At 40.4% G+C, this 20,602-nt stretch overlaps 1 protein-coding gene, 9 non-coding genes and 1 pseudogene across 10 annotated transcripts in view; 3 read left to right on the top strand and 8 right to left on the bottom strand.

Moving 5' to 3' along the window:
* The window catches only part of LOC103004316 (uncharacterized), a 353,565-nt gene that overhangs the window by 42,198 nt on the left and 290,765 nt on the right, over positions 1-20,602 (top strand). The window lies entirely within an intron of this gene.
* TRNAR-UCG (transfer RNA arginine (anticodon UCG)) lies at positions 2,971-3,043 on the top strand. The gene has a single exon. It is a non-coding gene; the product is annotated as a tRNA-Arg (tRNA).
* Positions 5,868-5,949, bottom strand: TRNAS-GCU (transfer RNA serine (anticodon GCU)). The gene has a single exon. It is a non-coding gene; the product is annotated as a tRNA-Ser (tRNA).
* Positions 8,894-8,965, bottom strand: TRNAQ-UUG (transfer RNA glutamine (anticodon UUG)). Its single transcript has one exon. It is a non-coding gene; the product is annotated as a tRNA-Gln (tRNA).
* Positions 9,455-9,526, bottom strand: TRNAQ-UUG (transfer RNA glutamine (anticodon UUG)). The gene has a single exon. It is a non-coding gene; the product is annotated as a tRNA-Gln (tRNA).
* Positions 10,611-10,692, bottom strand: TRNAS-UGA (transfer RNA serine (anticodon UGA)). Its single transcript has one exon. It is a non-coding gene; the product is annotated as a tRNA-Ser (tRNA).
* Positions 11,135-11,206, bottom strand: TRNAM-CAU (transfer RNA methionine (anticodon CAU)). The gene has a single exon. It is a non-coding gene; the product is annotated as a tRNA-Met (tRNA).
* Positions 11,626-11,696, bottom strand: TRNAG-GCC (transfer RNA glycine (anticodon GCC)). The gene has a single exon. It is a non-coding gene; the product is annotated as a tRNA-Gly (tRNA).
* LOC103020970 (histone PARylation factor 1-like) lies at positions 13,985-15,001 on the bottom strand (annotated as a pseudogene).
* On the bottom strand, positions 17,339-17,410 carry TRNAW-CCA (transfer RNA tryptophan (anticodon CCA)). The gene has a single exon. It is a non-coding gene; the product is annotated as a tRNA-Trp (tRNA).
* On the top strand, positions 19,437-19,509 carry TRNAR-UCG (transfer RNA arginine (anticodon UCG)). The gene has a single exon. It is a non-coding gene; the product is annotated as a tRNA-Arg (tRNA).

Here is a 20,602-nt window from a genome sequence, read left to right as displayed (position 1 = left end):
CCCTTGCTGCTTTCAATAATTTTTCTTTGTCTTTAATTTTTGCCAATTTGATTACTATGTGTCTCGGCATGTTTCTCCTTGGGTTTATCCTGTATGGGACTCACTGCACTTTCTGGACTTGGGTGGCTATTTCCTTTCCCATGTTAGGGAAGTTTTCAACTATAATCTCTTCAAATATTTTCTCTGGTCCTTTCTCTCTCTCTTCTCCTTCTGGGACCCCTATAATGCGAATGTTGTTGCGTTTAATGTTGTCCCAGAGGTCTCTTAGGCTGTCTTCATTTCTTTTCATTCTTTTTTCTTTAGTCTGTTCCACAGTAGTGAATTCCACCATTCTGTCTTCTAGGTCACTTATCCGTTCTTCTGCCTCAGTTATTCTGCTATTGATTCCTTCTAGTGTAGTTTTCATTTTAGTTATTGTACTGTTCATCTCTGTTTGTTTGTTCTTTAATTCTTCTAGGTCTTTGTTAAACATTTCTTGCATCTTCTCGATTTTTGCCTCCATTCTTATTCCGAGGTCCTGGATCATCTTCATTATCGTTATTCTGAATTCTTTTTCTGGAAGGTTGCCTATCCCCACTTCATTTAGTTGTTTTTCTGGGGTTTTATCTTATTCCTTCATCTGGTATGTAGCCCTCTGCCTTTTCATCTTGTCTATCTTTCTGTGAATGTGCTATGCTCATTTTTTAAATATATGTGTGGACTGTTTTATAGTTTTCTCTCTCTCAGAAAGGATTCCTATTCATATATTTATGTGTTAGATACTGTGCTAGGCGCTAAGAAAAGGCATTAAGTAGCCTACAGTGTAGACATGCTTTTAAACAAGTAAATACATATGTATAGTGCAAGTATGTATAGTACAGATATTTCTTTAAAAAGATTGTACATTAAGTGCAGTGGAAACAAGGGAAAAGGATGGTTGTTTCCCGGTAGCCCTATGACCACCTAGTAGTTGGTGATTCGCTGGAAGGAGTCACATGAATCAACATTTACCCAAGGTTAAGATTTATTACAGCAAAGGAAAAAGTGCAGACACAAAAGAAAAAGATATACACAAGGAAATACTGGAGAAGGCTTTCTTGTCCTCCATCTTCAGGGATGGCACAGATGCTCTTTCTTGCTTGAGGGGAAAAGTCATGGAAAGCAACACACCAGGCATGGTCAAAAATTATTTTGACTGTATTTCCTTGCCGATAATCTTCTCAAAGATGGAGTCTTCAACAGACTGGAGATATATATATATATATATATATATATATATATATATATATATATATGGTATATATATAATATATATATATAATATATATATTAATATATATATATATCCATTTCAATATGTATATTCACAATGTTATGTATGTATACATATAAAATCCTAATTTGACCACTCCAAACTTGGATGTTAAGTGCACAACTCAAACTTAACATGTCCAAACAGAACTTATCCTAACCCCACACACACCACCCCCAAAATGCTCCTTCCTCTCCTCCTGTGGTGGTCCGCATCTCAGTAAATGGAAACTGTTGTTAAAGCAAAAAATCGTGGAGCTATGTATGACTTCCCTATTTCTCTCACACCCTCAATCCAATCAGCAAATCCTTCAAAACATATCCAGATTTCAACCACTTCTTACCACTTCCACCAACACTACCCATGATGGTTTAGCCACCATCTTCCTGCTTCCAGGAAGAGAGAAAGAGAGAAAACAAGTCCATGTTCAAATATTTTCAGGAGAGAAGGATCTTGTTAAATAATCTCCACCTTAAAGATAATCTCAAAATTCAAAAACGTATGTATATGAGAAATTCAGCACATTTTTATTGAGCTCCTACTATTTGCCACATGTTATTCCGTGGACAGGGAAGAAACACTGTGTGAAAGGGCCCGTTTCTGTACTCCAGAAAGCTGCTAATTTACTAGTCAAGAAAAGCCAAGACCTACCACAAATAAGCCAGGAAGGCCAATGCTCCCAGGGTCTAGAATTTAAGAAAATTAAGGAAATGCCTAATGTGTAGACTAATAATGTTGACATTATCTTCAAACGAGGTGCATGAGGTCATAGAGATTCACTGACAAACTTAAAAGAAGCCATCCAAAATATAACTTTATATCACATCATTGGGCCAAGCCCTCTACAAAACATTATAAATTCTATAAATATTTTGACCATAGAATGATTTTATTGTAACACGTTTTTGTGTTGATTCATCTATTAAATGTAAAAATTGTCACAGTCAAAATTTTTGTAATTGTACCGTAGTGCTTATTTCTTAGTATATGGAAGCCTCAAATAATAGTAATGGCACTGGACTCCCCTAAACCCTGAGAAACCCCACCCCCCCCCCAAAAAAAAGCATTCTCTTTTCAAACAGATAGAAATATACTGTGAAAAGTGCTTTGATGTCACATTATGACAATCAGGGAAAATACCAGAAAACCATGGGAAAGGGGAAATTGTTATGCCTGGGGGCCTGCAGATATCCATGCCGGGTGACAAGAAAGACAATCGTGTAGATGCTGCCTTATGTAGTAAGACTGCCTTCTTACTGACAACTGTCCAGGCAGACATCCCAAGTACCTAAAGTTTGAAAATTGTGAGCGTGACTGAATATTAATAGGGAAGAAACTCTGAGTTCTCTTTTTTTAAAATATCCCTCGATGCAGGCAATATGCAGTATTTTGGCATCCTTTGGGTGCCATAAACTCCAGTTTTTCTGCTCGGGAGTCGTCCAGTCAATGACTTTTCCCTCCATGGAGTACCCAAGACCGAAATAATTGTTCTTACCCTTCACAAGGCCCTACTCCTTGGCCCGAGATAACCCCCGTAATCTCGAGTTTCTATTTTTCCAATGACAGAGAGTGCTGGCGGCGTGGGGGCCATTGTCTTTTTGTCATTACCTAACTTTCACGACTCAGAACGGGGCAGAAAACTTACTTCCTAAGTGTCGCAGCAAGACAATAGACTCGGGGACCACGTGGCCTAACGGATAAGGCGTCTGACTTCGGATCAGAAGATTGAGGGTTCGAATCCCTTCGTGGTTAGTGTCAGCTTTTATGCCCTCTTCTAGTAATCGATAGCCACATCTCATGGGTAGGCGGATAGAAAATAATGTGTTTTTCGAACCCTTTTCTTCCTGCCCTATTTTAAAGAGGTTATTCTCAAAAGCCTTGGGAGAACCAGTGTAAAGAGTGGCTGGAAGTCAAAACCGAAATAAGGCCTTCCAATAATTTGGGGCTCTCAAGCTCTCCCCAAATTTGGATTTGAGCTCCTGAGTTTCATTTTCACAGGCTCGGCTTGTCCTTGAAAAGGGAATTCCGATCGGTAAACAGAGCTCTCTCGAACTGAGCCCCCAGTGGGTAGCACGGGGGCGGGGGGGCGGAAACCTGCTGCTTCTCCTTCCCTGTGGCTTCGCCCAAGGCCACAACCTCTTCACAGTTCTCTTCTAGTCTGAGTTCCGGCAGCTGGAATCTGTCACTGGTTTCCACTCTTCCCCTATCTTTTCCATCTTAACTTTCTTGTTTTCCTTTGGTTTTGCTGCCGTCAAAAGGATGAGAACAGCTTATATTCAAACCTAAATTACAGAACAGAATACTAAGGTCATTGAAAGAGCCGGACTGTTTGCGGAGTGTGTATACAAACAGGAAGGCAGAGCTGGGCAAAATATACAAAAACATTTTTCCGTGCTTAAATAACTGAATTGATTAATAATTTAGGATGAAGAAAATCTCATTTCCAGTTGATGACTTCCTAGTGAAACATACGGTGTTTTCAGATTCAAACGCTGGTTCAAATCACACGGAGGCTTAACTCTTTTCTACTTAATGTATCCCTCTTTCCTTCTCTCTTTGGTAGTTAAGGAAAAAACATACCCTTTGGGTTTAAAAGAGGTGAGGGGCAGAGGCAAAATTGCTCCAGATCTACCTCCCTATTTTGGAAACAATACAAGAGATTAGCACATTTAAAATTATCCTTTAATGTGTATTAAAAGGAGTGACAAATACCCTAAGGTATATTCTGCCTGGACAAAATTTCAATCCCTACCATGTCACCATCATGCGCACACACACATACACATACACACATATACAATATGCCTGTGTTTATTTTATAAATATCTGTTAAATGTTTACAGTGTGCAAAGCTGGAGAGACAAGGATATAAAAGGGTGGTACCCCTACAACCTTATTCTCAAACAAGGTAACATGGGGTTGAAGGGACAAGAGGGATAAGACTGCTCAGGCATCCAATATCCCTGATTCTTTTTTGGAGAAAATTCAAAAATATAAAAAGCATATCACCCAATTCCTCAAGACCCCACTTTGGCCTCCAGTCTGGATCAGCATTTCCTGAGTTTTTATTTTCAAGATAAAATGGGTTAAAATTTGTGAACTATCTTTGAATCACAGGTACTACATAAGCCATATATTGTTAGGTAAAATTCAAAAACAGATTTTACTTCAAAATTTGTGCTTCATAGGTCTCAGTCCTCAGGAGCCTTTGGAGCTCTGCTGATCTATGACAAGTGTACTTCAGAAGGATTTTCCAGGTATGAAAAGTCACAATCCCAGTCACTGGATTTGAACATGTGAGAAAGATCTTATCACCTTAACCACTTGATCTTAAAGAACTTGGTTCCCATGAACCTTCGTAAGGAAACGTTGGTTATATGATTTTTTTAAAAACAATTAATTTGTCTGGTCTCTACCTCAGTTTTCTCAGGTGTAAAATAGAGACAGGTGATGAGGGGGGATGGGAATTTTCAGAGAGATCATCTTTACAGTCCCTTCAAATTTTGTTATTCTACACCGTGCACTCAGCCCTTTGCTATAGTTTGCTATAAGGTGAAAAGAGGGAACTGGTGAGATTTTATGGTATTATGTGCTAAAATTAAGATATAAGTGTCAGAAGATGATCAAAGAAGGAAGAAACTAATAGAGGCTGGAACACCTGGAAAAGATCTTTGATTAAATTCATTCATGTAAAATACAAAGAGGAGAGTGATGCTTTCATCTGAGGATTCACGGAAAAGGTGCATTTGATGTGGGTCTTGCAAGAGGATTTTGCAGCAACGGGGCAGAGACTCTCCAGGCAAAAGGAACTACTTGAGCAAAAGCAGAGCATGTAAACAGCTTCTGCTCCTGAAGACAGGGACCAGTGGTCAGATAAAACTAGAGTTTGATGAAGTTTGGGAGGATAGGGAGTGATAAGGTGTAAAGAGGGAGCGCCTTGCACCTGGAAACGTGTCTAGAATTTAAGAGGCAAAAAAAAAAAAAAAAAAAAAAATCAACAAAAACTGCCGAGACGGGGAATCAAAGCTGGGGAGCGGGTGGGAGCAGGGAGTGAAGAGAGGCGAATGGCCAGTGGTTCTCAGCTCAAGAAACCCATCAGAATCACCTGTGGCCCCTGCAGCCACGCCTGGACGTCACCCTCGGAGATACTGATTCAACTGTGCCGAGGGGTGGAGGAAAGGTGGACATCTTGAGAAAACTCGCTAGTTGCTTGTAATTTGCTACCAGTGTTAGGAACGCAGGCAGGAAGATGGGCTGGTTGGGGAGGGGGTCAACAAGCATAACGGAAGTCAGAGGGCCAGACATCAGTTTTTGACAACGGTGGAGAAGCTGGAGAATACGTGAGCACACCTGTGTCTGAGCGGAGGCAGCAGAGTTTCTTAACTCTCTCATCCACGTGACGTGACTCAAATCCTAATCTCTGTATAAAAGGGGCTAAAAAGTGACGTTATTGAGAGTGAAAGTTATTGGTTACGTTAGTTTGTCTCTAACACAGCACCTACCGACAAGTGCTGGCGAAATACCTTGTTTACAAGGTACTAAAACCACACTCCCACAGTTCAGCGGGGAAATTGAACGACGAGGATGGGATTCGAACCCACGCGTGCAGAGCACAATGGATTAGCAGTCCATCGCCTTAACCACTCGGCCACCTCGTCACTTGCGTAGGAGGTTTTGATTAAAATTGTATTTCTTTACTCAGCAGCGTTCTATTTGCCAAATAATATTATTATTTTGGTTTTTTATATTATTATTAATGAAGATAATGTCTTTTCTCCCTATAAATGGCCCTCTTGCTTTGATAAAGGAAGAAAAAATAAAGAAGGGGCTGAGGTCCAGCCACTGAGGAAAATAGCATGAAGGATCCTCAAAAAATTAAAAATAGATCTACTGTATGATCCAGCAATCCCAGTTCTAGGTATTTATCCAAAAGAAATGAAAACAAGATACTAAAATGATATCTGCACTCCCATGTTTATTGCAGCATTTTTCACAATAGCCAAGATATGGAAAGAAATTGTGTCTGTCAACGGATGAATAGATAAAGAAAATGTGGTTGTATATATATACAAAGGAATATTACTCAGCCATGAGAAAGAAGGAAACCCTGCCATTCACAACAACATGGATCTTGAGGGCATTATGCTAAAAGAGGTAAGTCATACAGAGAAAGACAAATACTATATGATGTCACTTATATGTGGAATCTAAAAATATGTTGCCTTACATGGTAAAAGTGATTTTGCAGATATGATTAAATTGAGGATTTCTAGATGGAAGATTATCCTGGATTATCTAAGTGAACCTAAAGGAGGATCAGATTCATTAGTAGGAAACGTGACTGCAGAAGCAAGAGGCGATACAAGGAAGAGGCCACTACGTGAAAAAAAGCGAGGAAATATTCTTCCCTGAAGTCTCCAGAGGGAACACAGCCATGCTGACAACTTGATTGTAATCTTTTGAACTCCAGAACTGTAAGAGAGTAAATTTGTGTTGTTTTAAGTCGCTAAATTTGTGGTGATTTGCTACAGCAGCAATAGGAAGCTAAGACAGAGGTTCTAAGGCACTGACATGACTGGGGCTTAATAGGTGGAAGGAAGCTTGCAGGGCTTTTTCTGGAACAATTTTTAGAAACCAGAGGCATTCATGGGTGCTCTTGTTTTGCTGTCACAGAGCACTGAAGGATACATGTTTAAACTGTGGAGAAAGTCAACAGAAAGCATTTAGAGTCGCACTGACAGCTGGGACTGCTGTATTCAGGGACAAGAGGGTTAGCCATCACACCATGGGACCTTGGTATAACAAACCTTCAAGGTTAAGACTTGTATACTAATGCATCTGGTCTGTTGATCTTTAAAATGTTTCAGCATAGATTCAATCTAAGGAATATTAAGAGAGAGCCTCCTCTAAGGAGACAGTGGAGGCTCTCAGGTGACTACAATAGCTAGGGTCTCACTCTATGGTTTGGATATTTTCAGGTCTGTGTTCAGAGTTCTGCAGCCTACAGAGCATTTGCCTGAGTTCCAGAGGAGAAAAAAGTCACAGGTGGGGCCTGTGACATATGAACTCCTAATCACCCAAACACGTAATTGACTTGTAGGGATCTGATTGATTTTAGGCCGGCACCAGGCAAAGCAAAAAACATCAAGAGGAGAGATTTTAGGGGGGAGGTGAGGGTGATGGGGAGAGGGAAATTTTCAGTAGCCAGAGGAAAGAGCAAGGAGTTGGACGTTGATGGGAGAGAAGAAATGCAAGTCTAAGAGAGTGTCTATACATCAGAGTGTACTCCTGGTTAGGGAAAATGTGAGGGCAACGTTACCAAAACTGAGACAAGTCCACTGAGATTTGAAGTCCAGGCGCTAACCATTACATCATGAGGCCCTTGAAGTTAGGTCTCTACCGAAAGATTGATGTGTACTCCTAACAGGTCAATTTATCTTCAAAATAAAGTAGGCAACACATAAACTTGTGGAGTTTGAACAGAGCCTGTCATGGGTACAGCTCTAAGATGTACTCAACAAGGGTACTGCTGTGTAGTAGGAACTTTCTCAGGACAGTGTTAGTGTCCGGAAGCCGATGGAGCACTTAAAGTAGGCTCCAGGAAAGGAAGGACCTGAGTTAGAGGGGCTGTAAAACATGAACACCTAATCATTGGAACCAGGATTCTAATTTAGCAGAATCTGAGGAACTCTGGGCAAAAGGCAAAAAGGGCCATCAGGTGTAAGGGGAAGTAGGGCTAGAATTCTGGAGGAAGGTAATCAGAGACAATCTTCTCTTGGCCAGTGGCTCTATGTTGCTTTGGTTGTTGACTTGGAAGTAACTAGCAGCGCCTACAGCCAGATATGTACATCTGGCTAACGATTTAGGGGAACCATAGGGGGAAAATTGCTAAGATGTTGCTGAGGTCCCAAAGAGATTTGGACTCAAATTGCTGGATTCAGAGTCCAGAATGCTAACCGTGGGGTCCTTACATGAGGAACTTTCTACTTGCTACTGCAATTTTTATATATATATAAAATATATATATATAAATTATATTACATGTAAATTATATACATTATATATAAATTATATATATTGTTATATATAACATACACATTATATATGTTATATATATTATATATAACATACACATTATATATAAATTATATATATTACATATTAATTATATATATTATATATGTATAACATATATTATATATGTTATATATTATTGTATATAGCATACATATTATATATAAATTATATATATAATTTATATAGATATATATTTTTACATTAGGCTGATACGTTTTGAGGAGGCTTCAGAGAAGAAAAGATTTGCGAGAGGAGCCTCTGAGACATGAAGTGTTAAGACCCTGAGCATGCAAATTACTTAGGATCTGACTGTCTTCGGGAACCCAGGCAAGAGTAGTTGTCGAGAGAGTGAATGGTGTTCCAAGGAGCCCGAAGAGTGTACTTCACAGGAGTCCGAGAATAGAGTAAGTAAGGATGCTCCTCGGGAGAAGGAAACCTGAGTGGGAAGGTTATGCCCAGAAACCAGTGTACATTATCGATTTGAGGGAAACACGGAGGAAATAGGCTGGCCACCAAAACAACAGTAGGTCCCACCGAGATTTGAACTCGGATCGCTGGATTCAAAGTCCAGAGTGCTAACCATTACACCATGGGGCCACCTCTTGCTGAAAGGTTTATGAATATTCATTGAAGAGTCTGTCATTCTATTCAGGGTTTTATGGACTACCGTTTTCATTTAAAAAATATTCATAGAGAATCTGCTGTATGCCAATCAGCAGAAGCTCCAAGTGAAACGCGACGACCAGGGTTCACAGGCACTACGAACTTCTCAGGACCCAGTTCGTGTTAGAAACTGATGGAACTTGAACCCAGGACTGAGGTCAGGGGTGGAAAACGTGAATAGTCACCCAGGGGGTAATCTAAATTACGAGGATCGGAGGAGATTCTGTGGCCTAGAGAAGGAGGAGGAGCAAAAGAGGACAGATGTGGAATCCCAGAGGAAAGGGTAAGGAAAGCTGTTCTGCAGGACAGCGTCTCCTTGCTGACAGGGATGGGGTACCTTGTGCAAGTGCTTAGGTGTCTCTAGCCTCCTCGAGGTACCACGGAGATTTAAGAGACGAGGAGGGGAGACACTAAAAGACTACTAGGTCCCACCGAGATTTGAACTCGGATCGCTGGATTCAAAGTCCAGAGTGCTAACCATTACACCATGGGGCCCCTGCCGTAATCTCGGCCCACGCTTTTAGGAACGTGTCTGCTGTGCGTCGTATGCGCTTCATTGGAAAGATTTGTCTGAGATGAGCGAAGGCCTCACCTTCAGCGCTCCGCAATGCGAAAAGCCTAGCAGAGCTCACTTTGCTTGGAATTTTTTTCTCAGGGCCCCCGGAGGGTTTGAGTACCGGCGTTCCTTGCAAAATCAAAACTGTGCCTTTACTGAATTTCTAACCTGGGCCATGAACGTTTGTCTACATATTGTGTCAACACTTAAAAATCCCTTAGGACATGTGTGAATATCGAAAAACGCAAGAAGAAAAAAAAAAGTTCAAGATAAGATAGGAAATTACTGGTAATTTAGGGAATAAGAAAAAACTTTTTCCTTTTTGAGTATTTTTACATCCTTCTTTTTGCTTATCCGCATTTCCTAGTGGATCGATTGCAAGTTTAATACAAGATGAATTTTTGTTATATTTACTCTTATTTATGTTGCATATACTGTATGTGTATGTATTAGAGTTTTAGCGAGCAAAACAGTTTTGTGGTTGTTGTTGTTTTGTAATAAAATTAAGCCAAAATCAGAAAACAGTTTTGAAAATTCTTTAACTGGTACTTCCTCCCTACAATCTGGCCTCCTAAGTGGAATGATAAGAGGGCTCCAGAAGGAGGAAATATTGGAAGTTTCTGTTTGAGATACTGATTCCCAAACATCAAAATACTCACGAGTGGAATAGTGATGCACTGGATATACCCAAATTCTTGGAAGAACATCGAAAAAATAGAGGCAGTCGAGGTTCGGAAGTCAGACCTGAGCTGAATTTCGGATAGGGAGATAGCAATTCAAAATGAATTAAAGCCTGAACATTTTTTCAGCATATTTATGATGGTCTCAGAAATCCCTACCGTTTACTAAAGTAATTTTCAAACATTTTCTCTACATACAGTTATACTAAAGGACTAGAACTACCTGCTTCCAATTTTATGGAGAAAGATAATAATAATCAGTAAAACAGTATATTCCGTGTTGTTTTACCGTTTCTATAGCTGGTACAGCAGGTATTTTTACCTGGAGGGAAAAACGAAGCTCCGTAGCCGGCAGGATTCGAACCTGCGCGGGGAGACCCCAATGGATTTCAAGTCCATCGCCTTAACCACTCGGCCACGACTACATAACTGACTAACTTGTCTAGATATATTCCCATGAGGAATAATATCTTTCCTCTTACAAACGTCCTTTAATTTCGACAACAGTTCTGGAATGCCTGTCATCATGGTAAAAAGCTCAGCAATTTGCAGATTGAGATGTTGGTTACAGACGTAATTACAAATTGTAACACTTGTCTGACAAGATACCAAAGACCTTACCAAGGTCACATTCCAATCCCTAAGAGGTGTAGTGATCTCCAAATCTGAGAGATCAAGTTACCAGACATAATGAATAAAATTTACCTCTGTTAAAAACGGGAAATACGTATTTTTAACAAACCACTTTGGGGATTCTTACACAGCCCGAACTGTCCCACAAGCTCCATCTGAGAGTCTCTTGTAATCTTTATTCAATTCCTTTATTTCTTTCTTTCTAAAATCAAGTTTCTCGAAAAACCCCACTGCTAGCAGAGGATGGTTTCGATCCATCGACCTCTGGGTTATGGGCCCAGCACGCTTCCGCTGCGCCACTCTGCTAACACGGAGCTTCAAACTTTTCAATTCATATTTCAAGGGGATAAATTTTGGCACTTTCTTGGCTCTAAGAGATTGTGAATATCTTTCTACGGCTGTAAGAGTAGGAATACTATATTTATGTCCACACGTGGCTACACTCCACCTCCAAATACTACCGACTTAGAATTCACCTTCGAAAGACTTCTATCAATTGAAGTCGGAGTTTCCTTGAGCTCGGACAACATGACTTTCCAGGTTATTGGAAAACCAAATGCACGTCAATGGGTACAATTTATAAAGGTGAAATTGTAAAAGGAGGATTAACTTTGGCTTCTCTCAGCCACACCCGGATACCAGAACCGTAATTATCTTTAAACATTTTTTGTTTGTTATATTTCAGGGAAAATATTTTACTCCGCAGCCGGGGGATAAACGAAAGATGCATTGGCCGGGAATCGAACCCGGGCCTCCCGCGTGGCAGGCGAGAATTCTACCACTGAACCACCAATGCCCTACCCGTTCACCCCCTTTTTTCTTTGTCTTCATATAGTTACAATTATATTGTCCCTAAATCGTTAGTAAAATAGTGAAGATGTATGTTCTTTTCCCTAGGATTTTCTTAAATCCAATTAAATAAAATACTATATCTAAATTTTCTAGGAAAACCTGTGAACTAGAAGGAAGCTGAAACTGCTGATATGTGACTCTTGGAGGCTTTTGAAAATGAAAAACACCTATAAATACCCGACATATAAAAATATCTTTCTCCATCCCTCCCTCAATTTATATCTTTAATGAAAACACTTTCTGAAAATCTCTCATTTAGGATGCAAGCAAGTTCGGTTAATTACTAGGCCAAAGTGCTCAGTTCAAGTTTGAAACACCAAGTTACTTCATTTTGGAAAAAAGACCTTCTATTGTCCTTCTGTTTATGGAGACCCAAGTTTGGCACGGAGGGTATTGTCAACGGAAGCAGGATAACAAAGAAAATAAAAAAGGAAAAAAATAATTCTCCCAATTCCTTCTCCTTACTTGTCCCTGGAGAGGATGACCACCAGTTGCCGAGGTCGCTGTGGCCCTTTGGAGCAAAAAGCCAAAAGGGGCCTGGAAATAAATAAGAGTTATCATCTCTGTTTTTCAGGACTTTCCAGTTCGTTTGGAGAAAAAACCAACATGAGAAAACCACTGACGATCAATGAAAATAATCTACTGAAATGAGTCTTGAGTTTGGGCTTTAGGAAAGTAATGGACTCTGATAGCCTGGGTTATAAAGCATGTGAAAGCCAGGAGGTTTTTCACTCTAGTTTCTATCTCTTCACCTCTTCTTCAGAATAGAGAAGTGGTAGTATTTATTTGGCAGCTGTGATTAGGATGCTTTGAAGGGAAAGAATTGCAGAAAGACTTTTAGCAAATTAGGAGGTTATTAATGTTGCTCTTAAAGGAAGAATTTGGGCCATAAATTAGGTTTCACCAAATCCTAGCAACAGAATAATACATAACTGAACAGTATGAGAGATATAAATAAACTTGGTCAAGTTACCTAATTTGTTTGTTTATTCATACGTAAATGGAGCCTAGCAGTAGTTGACTTACATTCCTCTAAAGACTGTAAAGGTATTGTAAATTAAAATGATGCCTATTAAAGCCTTGAAAAATAGTATAAAACCACCAGATAAATATTAGCTACTGATTTTTTATTCCATGGAACTTTTTAATGAACCACTGAAAGTCAGAAGTTTTATCTTCTGTTATAAACAGAAATCTTCAGTATAATGATCATAGATGATGCTCATGTTAGTTGTATTGAATTGGTTGCATAGTGTAGGCTCTTCTAAAACAAATATCTAAAGTATGTTCTTTGTGTGTGATATAAAAATAATCTTTACAATGTTCACTCTATTTCCTCAGATTTTATTTACGATTTCTCAAATGCTACCGCCTCAAAATGTCACCAAAAACCTCACCGAAAGAACAAAGCTAAGTTTATTGGACAAGAGAGAACACTATCTCAGGAGTCTTAATAGTGTCTCAGAGGGGAGAGGAAAAAGTTTAGCTATTTAGTGAGATTTTCAAAATCTGGATTATTAGGTGAGTCAAAGTAGTAAGGACAGGATAAGGATCATGATATATTTTAGGATTGGTAGACACAGTTAGGAGATGATTTTGAGGTAGAATGTTGTATTTATTATTTATTGCTGTATAACACATTGCCCTAAAACTTAGTGGCTTAAAACAACAAAAATTTACTATCTCATATTTTCTGTGGGTCTTAAATTCAGGAGTGGCTTACCCAGGTAGGGTGTCTCTTACGAGGTTGCAAACAAGATGTTGACAGAAGTTGCAGACATCTGCTTACTTGGGGCTAGAGAATTTTCTCCATCTCCTCCCCCTCCCCTTCTTCTTCTTCTTCTTCTTCTTCTTCTTCTTCTTCTTCTTCTTCTTCTTCTTCTTCTTCTTCTTCTTCTTCTTCTTCTTCTTCTCCTTCTCCTTCTCCTTCTCCTTCTCCTTCTCCTTCTCCTTCTCCTTCTCCTTCTCCTTCTCCTCCTTCTCCTTCTCCTTCTCCTTCTCCTTCTCCTTCTCCTCCTCCTCCTCCTCCTCCTCCTCCTCCTCCTCCTCCTCCTCCTCCTCCTTCTCCTCCTCCTCCTCCTCCTTCTCCTTCTCCTTCTTCTCCTTCTCCTTCTCCTTCTTCTCCTTCTCCTTCTCCTTCTCCTTCTTCCTCTTCCTCTTCTTCTTCCTCTTCCTCTTCTTCAATGTGTCCATCAATTTACTCCTCTGTATTCCTTAAAAACAAAATTAAAATCACAAGTTTAATACCAATGCTTTAAGTTGGTCTATATTTTCTTTACTTCTATTTGCCAGATGATCTTCAATGATTTCTGGGAAGAGATTCCTCTTCAATAGATTACATACAGGAGGTAAAAGCTGGCCAGCAACTTTATGAAAATAGTGTGAACTCTAGCAAAAGAGGTCCATTCCCAACTCAAGCCCCATGCCATAATCACCTTCATCATTAGCAAAATGCACAGAAGTCATCATTTCCTGAATGGGGGCAAAAACTTTTAGTCTCTCTTCATCACTTGTTGCCTCAACAGTTGTCTTGCAAATTCTCTTGAGGTTGGCATCTGTTTCAGGGAGCTCTCTGTACCCAACATCATTTTTATTTACTGGGTCAATCAAGCCAGCACCAGGAATGGTCTTTGTCACAACTTTCTTATGTCCCTGGTTTCTTGTCTCTCTGGCTGTTTCTGTGAGCTTTTCATCTGTGTTTTTCAAGACACTAGTTTTCTTTTTATCTGTTACTTCTTTAAGCCTTTTCATCAAAAATAATTGACTACAACAAACACTTTATCTTCATTTTGAACAATTATATAATTTTTCTTTGCTTCATTTGTGCTCACATATACAGGAGGTTCATCAGGAGAATTCTTGAATTACCTCATGTGGAACTGAGTTTTATTATCTCCAATAAATGGTGTGGTACTCAGGAGTATCATAGTACTATTTCCACTTAAGGTTAAAATTCAGCCTTGCTGATTTTTTCTTCATTTTACATTTTTTAGCAAGGACATCATAAGGACCCAGTAATTGAATACAAGGCTTGCGGACAGTGAATCAGCTGGTTTTTCAGGATCACGTTCTTCATAGAACTTCCAGAAGTGATAGAAATCATGAAGCAGAGAAAGATTATAATGCTTTTCTAGTTCTTTTTAAAGATCACCAGAGATATCAGCTTCATTTACTCATCTTCACACCAACTGCTTTTTCACACTGTTGCCCCTCCCCAACCTGCCTGTGCTTCCTGCCGCTGCCAACCATTCTGGAGAATTCTCTTCTAAACTCAATCACTTGGCTATTGAATTGAAACTTCAGTTTTTCACCACATGGGTCTCTCCATGGGGGTATCCTCCTGACAGGGCAGCTGGCTTCCATCAGATCAAGTGGTCCAAGACAGAAACTTGAAGAAGCTGCAGCCTCTTAGTACTTAGTATGACAATGCCAACTTCCACATTATTCTATTCACTCAAAGCAAGTCACCAAGTCCAGTCCACACACAAGGGAGGAAAATTAATCTCCATGTCTTGAAGGAGTGAACATGTTTTGAAACAAAAGCAAGGGCTGAAAGAGTACTGCATGTAGTCTGGTAAACTGTCATTTGTTGCCTTCTATTAAGAAGTTGATGGATCTTTCAAGAGATTCCTGGAATAAACAATAAAGTTCTTGGAATAAACAAAGTTACGTGCAATTTTTATCTTTCTGAGCAAGAGTCCCCTTCTACTGGGTGTTAAAACCTACTTCCTAGTATTCTGAATTTTTTAATGAAGATTTGGTTTGACATTTTATGGAAATGATATGTTGGCTTCTACACCGAAACAGATGAGAATATAACATGCCCTTATCAAATAAATATTGGAGTCAATAAATATGGTTATAATATATAATTATGTCAGATACTCTAACTAGACGATATGCTGGGGATGGAGGTGGAGAATGAGACCCAAATGCTTGGCTCAAGATAAATCTAGTGAAAAGAGAAGAGCATATAGAAAATCTAAAATTGGGAAATCCATGTGTGAGATAGAGTAAAAATGTCATTTATGAAAATCAGTCATCCAGACCTGATTACTGCCTCGTCATGACCACCTGTTATAAGGTTTAGACCTCAGATTTACTGGTAGAGCAAACTCAGTGAAATTATCACCTGAAGGGAATTAGGCCCTAGAAACTGATTCTCCCTAGTAGGACTCACAGGATCCTGATGTTACAAATCAGAATACAATTTATTAATATAGAAGGGAGTTTATAACTTTTCAAGACTGTAATACTCATAGCCACAATTCAGATTGCCTTGATCCTGGTCCTGAGGCTCTCTAGAGGCCAACTTAGTAATAAGAAGGAGGCCTTATGACATACCATTGACAAGGACTCCCTCTTTGACCAAACTTTACTCAGGCTCCTCTGAGCCCTCCTCTCTGCTAGGCCTTAACCTTGGTCTACTGAGTCCAATTTTAGCAAGAATCCTGCTAAGCCAGTTTATTGAGAATCCCTCTACCCCTGATAACTAATCAAGCTCCTGTTTGTAATTTTCCATCCTCTGACCGCCCCCCCTCACCCTGCCCACTTGCTATAAATCCCCAGCTGTCCTTGCTATTATTCAGAGTTGAGTTCAGTTGTGTACTGGAGTCTCTTACCATCCTAGCTTGAATAAAAATCTGTCAGATCCTTTTTAACAAGTGTCCAGTGCAATTTCTCTTTAACACTATCAGAGGAAAAGAAAGTAAGGTCCTGCCCTGGGACAGAGCAACACTATTTGGGGAACTGAAAGAAGACCTGTGGGACAGGGTTAATCAGAATGGTTGCTTATTATTTTGTTTTAAGCTGGGAATGTCAGGATAAGATTTGCATTTTTTTAAAAAAAAGCATAATAAGGACACTGATCTAACTGAGAAGGAGGAGGTCTGCGACGAGGACTTAAGAGGTTCATGTTAACACCCGGACAAGACATATGATGGAAGGAAGGAGGCCATTGTGGTAACGGAGAGAAGAGGATACATGGGATATAACACTTTAGGAGGTAAAACTCCCGAACTCCCTGCTCGGATTGGGAAAAGGATGGACGGGGTGGGGGGAGTGGGAGGGAGGAGGAGAAGAAGAAGTGTCCAGGATGGTTCCAGGCTCCAGGCTAAGCGGGGTAGTGGCGGGCAATGAATCTGAGAAAAACGCACGACTTGTTGTAGGCAGATAGGCAAAGGAACAGTCAGGAGGCAAAAGAGTGCCGAGGGTGACCCTGGGAAAACGCCAACATTTTAGGGCCTTAGGGGTCCTCAGCAGTTAAAGACGCGGAAAGAAACGATCATAGAAGAAAGGGAAACCAGAAGACTATGCATTCTCTGGCGCCAAAAGGGAGCGTGTTTAAATTAAATCTCTCGGTTAAAGAAAGTTGCCCATTAGGGCAATTCGTCCTCGTTCTAGAATTCCAATGGCAAGTTAAGGGCAGACATATGCCACTGAAACTGTCAGAGCAGATAATCTGTTTTCTTTACCGCATCTTGGGTTTGGAAGCCTTAACTGGTCTCAAGACCGACTACACATCCCGAAGAGGGAAGAAGCCTTGCTCTTTATTTCTCCCCCTACTCAAAAGGCAACCCAAGATTTTGACCCCGACGTGACTTGAACACGCAACCTTCTGATCTGGAGTCAGATGCGCTACCGTTGCGCCACGAGGTCACACACAAAAGGAAGCCTTTCTTCTAAATTAGAATTTAAATAATGCTTTCTCCTCGCCCCCAGTCTAAAGATTTATTCCTTTTTATTGGTAGATTTGATCATTTTTCTCGCCACTATTCATAGCTTCGCTAATGCTTGGTGGAAAAAAATAAGGGATTAACCAGATTAAATATTAATCCAAAGAGCCTAGGTGCTCCATGTAGGGGAAACTCAGTGGTTTCTCGCGTTCGATCTTTCCACTTGTCGGAATTTTCCTGTTTTGAGAAAAAACTGTGTACGTACTGAGTTTAGATACGCAATGAAACAGGAATAAGAATTGCCACGATGTTCGAACTACCACTTTTCCTATAAGTTCACTAGACTTCTCCTCTTCTGAAAAAACTACCAGCCTTGCACTGCCCTGCGGTGTCAGGCCTCGCCTCCCACTCCCCCTCCCCTCTTTTCTTAGCGCTCGCCTGACCTCATTCTCAACCTGGTGAAAAACTGCTTTATCAAAAAAAAAAAAAAAAAAAAAAAAAAAAAACTGCTTTATCCTCAAAAGCCTAGTGTAGATGGCATGTCTTCCCAAAACCCTCACTTCTCAGTGGGATTCCGTGGGCCTTCGGGTCTCTACAGTGTACACGTGCCATTCAGTTCACAACAACTCGAAGCAAATCGCTAATATTTACTGAGTTCTTGCCATTTTCTACCAGTCCTGTGCTGGTAGATCTTCCTCCAGCCAGTGATTCTTAAAAAGTGCTCGGGATCAGGAGCACGTGCATCAGCTGGGAACTTGTTAGCAATACAAGTCCTCGGCCACACCCCAGGCCTACAGAATCAGAAACTCTGGAGGCAGACCCCAGCAGTCTGTGTTTTAACAAGTCCTCCCTGATTGTGATGCAGGGAAAAGTTTGAGAATCACTGCCCCAGCCTAGCCACCCGAAACTTTGCTCACTCAAAAAAACAAAAAAAGATTAACTTTCAGTCTTCTTCCAGGACGGTGGAGGGGCAATGTGGTATTAGTTTGCTGCCATAGCAAAGGACCACAGATTGAGTGACTTAAACAACAAGTTTATTTTCTCACAGTTCTGGAGGCTAGAAGTCCGAGAACAAACCTGTCAACAGGTTTGTAGATGGCGGTCTTCTCCGTGCGTCTTCACATGGTCTTTCCTCTGTGTATCTGTGTCCTGTTCTTTGTTTGATAAGGACACCAGTCACTGTATCAGGGTCCACCCATATGACCTCATTTTACTTTAATTACCTTTTAAAAAACCCTATCTCCAAACAAAGTCACACTCTGAGGTACTGGGAGTTAGAACTTCGACATATTTGGGGTAGGGGGGGTGACACGAGGACACAATTCAGCTCCTAACAGGCAATTCCCAGGTGAAGCTACTGCTGACAATTCCTGAGCCTGGCATGGAGCGTGAGGATGGAGGTTCTGTGGTGTAAATCTCATAGCCTCTTCGCTTTTCCTACACGACCTCTTTAGGATTCAGCTTTCTCGGGTCTGACAAGGCAACTATCACACTTCAATCGGCTTTCCAGATTACATAATTTTGTTGCTATTATCTCCTCTCCCGAACTTTTGGTCCAATTTGAATTTATGTTTTAGAGTTGTTTTGAGTGGGATTTCTGGAGTGCACAAAAGTGAATTCTTGTCTTTCATCCACAATCTTTACCTGAAAGCACCGCAAGGCAGCGGTGGTTCCCTGAGTATATAAAGCAGTCCGGCTCTATCTTTTCCTCTCCTTCAGCTCTCAGCTCAAGCGTTCCTTCCCTGCTGTGGCCTTTCTCCCTGATTTCCATCAAAAGGTAAAGAACTCTATTTTTTGTTATTATTAGTTATAACTCCTTGGTAGTTATGTCGGTTGTAACTTTGCAGTACTTTTGACCGTTGGGTTCAATTTGTTTCCCCAGCTAGACTGTAAGATTTTTGAGGCGTTGGAAATGCTTTCGTTTGCAATAGTAGTTTCAGTGTTACAATTATAATTGAGATTATTTTCTTTGAACAAATTATTCAAACAGATTCCTGTTGCCAGAGCAGGACCACGTGGCCTAATGGATAAGGCGTCTGACTTCGGATCAGAAGATTGAGGGTTCGAATCCCTTCGTGGTTGCTAGGGGTCAACCTATTGCTACTTTACCAATTACCTGAGGACATGCATGGTGATCGTTCCTAAAATTTCTTAGTTAAAGTCGGTAATCAGAAATCTCCTTTTCATCTTGATAGTTTTATACTCCATGTACTTCCGCTCCACACCCTTTCCTTTGTTTTTGTTTCTTTTTACCCACCCAGTGTCTGCTTATCTCTGTCTCCACAGTATCCACCAAACAGTCGGTTCTCGGTTCTCCCGGTCTGCTCTTCGCAAAATTTGGTCTGCGGACCAGTGGCAACATCCGGGAGCTTCTTAGAAATGCAAGGTTTCCCAGCCAGTCCCAGGTCCGTCTCAGCACTACACTTGAACTACAAAATTAGAATTTGGGGAGTGGGGCTCAGGAATCTGGGTTTTAACCAACTACCCAAAACTGAGTCCTATACACACTCGAGTGTGAGAACCATTCTGGACCTTAGAGGCTGAGTAACGTCTCTCAGGTTCCTCCAGCCCACTCGACAGTGGTGCAAATACCTCAGACACAGCCTTTCATGATTTCACGCCAACTACCTGGCGTTTTTTTTTTTCTTTTTCTTTTTTTTTTTTTTGCAGGTGCAGTTTGCTTCCTCGGAGATGGGGTTGATTTAGTTATCTTTACGATGAGATTTCTCCATTGGACACTTAGTCCATCAGCTTACTTTATTTTTTGAATGTACATATTTTTTTGTTGTTGAGGTATAGTTGATTTACAATATTATATTAGTTTCAGGTGTACAACATAGTGATTAAAATTTTTTATAGGTTATACTCCATTTAAAGTTATAAAATATTGGCTATATTACCTGTGCTGTACAACGTATCTTTGTAGCTTATTTGTTTTATACATAGTAGTTTGTACCTACCTGCATTCTAAGACTGTTACAATAGGGGAAATGTGAAGCTGCCATAGAACACCGAGGGAAGTCCGGGCTGCAGGGAAAGGCAAGAAAAAGGTCAAAAAATTTGCCAAACTGCCTTCTAACAAATGCAGGAAAATAGTAGAAGACTCATCATCTGTAATCCTTAGAGAAATAACAGACCCAGGCAAAGAGCATTAATGATCTTAAAACCCTTAGGA

The sequence above is a fragment of the Balaenoptera acutorostrata genome, chromosome 10, assembly GCF_949987535.1.
Source record: "Balaenoptera acutorostrata chromosome 10, mBalAcu1.1, whole genome shotgun sequence".
In the NCBI taxonomy this organism is placed as follows: domain Eukaryota; kingdom Metazoa; phylum Chordata; class Mammalia; order Artiodactyla; family Balaenopteridae; genus Balaenoptera; species Balaenoptera acutorostrata.
Note: the sequence above shows the minus strand (reverse complement) of the source record. Positions and strands in the feature narration are given on the sequence as shown.